The 3,327-nt window shown below is 50.6% G+C and overlaps 1 protein-coding gene across 1 annotated transcript in view; it reads left to right on the top strand.

Moving 5' to 3' along the window:
* The first annotated feature begins 1,373 nt into the window (after nt 1-1,373).
* Nucleotides 1,374-3,327, top strand: part of SLC6A13 (solute carrier family 6 member 13) — a 56,611-nt gene continuing 54,657 nt past the window's right edge. Inside the window, exon 1 of the mRNA XM_008060192.2 lies at nt 1,374-1,456. The gene's annotated coding sequence lies outside the window, so the exon portion shown is untranslated. The remainder of the gene's footprint in view (nt 1,457-3,327) is intronic.

Here is a 3,327-nt window from a genome sequence, read left to right as displayed (position 1 = left end):
GCGGCCACTGCACTCCAGTCTGGGCGACACAGTGAGACTCCAACTCAAAAAAAAAAAGATATTCTCCCACTTAGCCTCCCAAAGTGCTGGAATTACAGGTGTGAGCCGTGGTGCCCAGCCTCATCTTATTTAAAAATCGATACAATATTGAAGCTTACAGAGTGAAAGTGAAAAAAAATCTCCCTTATTGCCATCTTGTGGGCCCAACCTTACTTTGTAACTATAACTAATAAGTGTTTAGTGAATATTTTTAAAGACTTTCTCTAGTCTTTAAGTGTGTGTATATGCATTTAGGAAGTTTTTTTGACTTCTCAGACTTCTGTAATCTATGTATCTTTGTTCTAAATCACTGTCCACTCCGATTTCAAGCTGTGAAAGAGTCAGACAAATGTACTTTAAAAAAATTTTTGTATTTTTGGGGTTTTTTTCTGAGCTGGAGTCTCACTCCGTCACCTAGACTGGAGTGCAGTGGCCTGCTGGGCTCAGGTGATCCTTCTGTCTCAGTCTTCCAAGTGACTGGAACTATAGGCACATGTCACCAAGCCCAGCTAATTTTTTGATTTATTGTAGAGATGAGGTGTCGCCAAGTTGCCTGGGCTGGTCTCAAACTCCTGGGCTCAGGTAATCCTCTCACCTCGGTCTCCCAAAGTGCTGGGATTATAGGTACGAGCCACTGTGCCTGGCCTGACAAATGTACTTTTAAATTAATTTACGCAGCACCTGACCAAGGAAGCACTTATTCTTTTTTTTCTTTTTTTTTTTTTTTTGAGTCAGGGCTTCACTTTGTCATCCAGGCTGTTGTGTGTAGTAGCACATTCATGGCTCACCACAGCCTCGACCTCCTGGGCTCAGGCGATCCTCCTACCTCAGCCTCCTGAGTAGCTGGGACTACAGGAGCACGCCACCATACCCAGTTAAATTTTTTTAATGTTTTTGTAGAGACGAAGCCTTGCTGTGTTGCCCAGGCTGGTCTTGAACTTCTGGGCTCAAGCAACCCTCCCGCCTTAGCTTCCCAGAATGCTGGGATTACAGGTATGAGCCAGTGCATCCACCCCAGAAGCATCTGTTCTTGATGGATTTGCAGGGATACTTGCGTTGGAGAAATAGGTGGAATGCAGGATCCCTGTGGAGACACCCTGAGGTCACCCAGAGGGAAGAACACGTGAGCTGCAGGGCAGGGTTTGCTTCCCATAAGCTCACCAGCTCCGGACTTGACCTGCCGGGTGGACACACACTCCCCAGGCTGCGAAGGCTCTCGTGTGGGCCGGCTGGTGGCTGAGGGGAGGAGAAAAGAGGGGAGTGGGAGGCTCGAGGGTGGAATGTGGGCTGGGCCAAGTTTAGAATTACAAGGGCCTCAGAGGGCTCCTGGAGCCACACTTTAAATAGCCAGCACCTTCCCCTTCCCCCTCAGACAATTCTTCTGCCCCGCTGGACTTCTGGCAGCAGCTTCACTAAGGTTCGGAATGTTTTCTTCTCTCTCTCTCTCTTTTTTTTTCCCTCCGGTTTCTGGATCTCAGCCTGCAGCTTGGCGGGATCCATAGGGCTTACCTCGCAAGGACGTTGGGGTCCTCTCCTAGAGAGTCTGCCTCTGACATTTATGTGTGCCTGGGCAAGGGCTGTGCGCGAATGTCTTGGCTTGCTGAACTTGGGTGGCTGTTGTGAATTGTGACCATGTGAATTGGAGAAAGGGAATCCTGGCTTGAGAGGAAAGACCTCTGGGTTCAACTCCAAGAAAGCAACGGCTTTCTTCTCTGTGAAGTGAGAGCCTGATCGACTCGGACAGGATTGAAAGAAAATTTAAAATGGAGTGCCTGGTTATTCTGCCAAGTGCAGATGTATATATCCCCTCGTTTAATCCTTGTGGCTAAGCATTGTCTGTCATCCCCACTTTTACAGATGAGCAGACTAAGGCTCAGTCATTCATTAACTTCTCTGCAGTCAGGCAGTGGCTCGAGAAAAAGAAACGAAGGTTAGAGCCCGGGCTTGTCTTGAGTCCACAGCTCACGTCCTTTGAACCGCACACACGCTGCTTCTGAGAGGCAACTACCGCGGGGCCAAGGGACTCAGGACGGGCTCCTGTTTCTCCTAGGGCCTGAGAGGTGGCTTTCTGTCATTGGGACAGGATCGTCAGACGGCAGGGGAGGGGAGGCCTGGGACCAGACCGATACCCTTCTCCAAAGGGCTGAGGCACACTCTGGATCGGCCGCGGGAGTGTCTCCGTCGCAGCCCACCATCTCGGGAGCCCATCCCCTAGTTTGTCAAATAAACCCAGGTGCCTACTGCTCCCTGACTTTCTGGATCAGAGCCAAAGGAGCCTCCGTGGCCTCTGGCTACCGCTGAGAAAGTTCTGTGAATGTGAACTTTGCTTGAAGCTTAGGGGAAAAGTCCACCCATCCCCTTCTCCAGAAACAGAGCCCCTGGACAAAATCGGGGAGAGCCGCCCGAAGATGCGTCTGCTCGACAAGCTGATAAGCCCGGGCAGCCAGTGTCACTGAAGGACTTGGCGAAAGAGCAGGGACAGGGTGGACTCAAGTCCTGGCTGTGCAGTTGACTCGCTGCAGGACAGCAGCGGTCATAGGATCGAGCCTCTCTGGGCTGCAGCGTCCTTATTTACAAAGTGGAGATAATAGTGCTTACATCGCAGGCGTGGAGAGAGCCAGGTTTATTGTAGTTGCCAACATGAGCCACCTCCAGTCTCGTCCTCCGTCTCCATTGCGAGTGGGCCATTTCTGACAGTGAAGGGTTTAAAACTGAGCTCTTTGTGCGTGGTGTGTTGTCTACTGGAAGAGAGTCCGCTGGTCATCACCAAAAAAGATAAAGAACCCATCGTTTGGCGTTCTCTGATGTTGATCTCAGACAGACCTAGAGGAAGTACCTAGACAGATCACCTCATCTTATTCTCTCAACCTCTCTCATTCCTTTGACAGGATGTGTAAGAACCTGGCTTTTATTGCTGGGTGTGGTGGCTCACACCTGTCATCCCAGCACTTTGGGAGGCCGAGGCGAGAGGATTGCCTGAGTCAGGGATTTAAGAACAGCCTGGGCAATTTCGCGAGACCTTGTCTCTACGGTACATCAAAAAATTAGCCGGGCGTGGTGGCTTGACAGATTTTTTCTTTTTTGAGTTGGGTCTCATTCTGTCACCCAGGCTGGAGGGCAGTGGCATTCTCATAGCCACCGCAGCCTTGACCTGCTGGACTCAGGCTGTCCTTCCGCCTCAGCCTTCCAAGTAACTGGAACCACAGGCGTGTGCCACCACACCTGGCTGATTTTTTGATTTATTGTAGAGACAAGGTCTTGCCATGTTGCTCAGGCTGGTCTCGAACC

The sequence above is a fragment of the Carlito syrichta genome, unplaced genomic scaffold, assembly GCF_000164805.1.
Source record: "Carlito syrichta isolate Samal-C Ts95f unplaced genomic scaffold, Tarsius_syrichta-2.0.1 Scaffold304555, whole genome shotgun sequence".
Lineage (NCBI taxonomy): Eukaryota > Metazoa > Chordata > Mammalia > Primates > Tarsiidae > Carlito > Carlito syrichta.
Note: the sequence above shows the minus strand (reverse complement) of the source record. Positions and strands in the feature narration are given on the sequence as shown.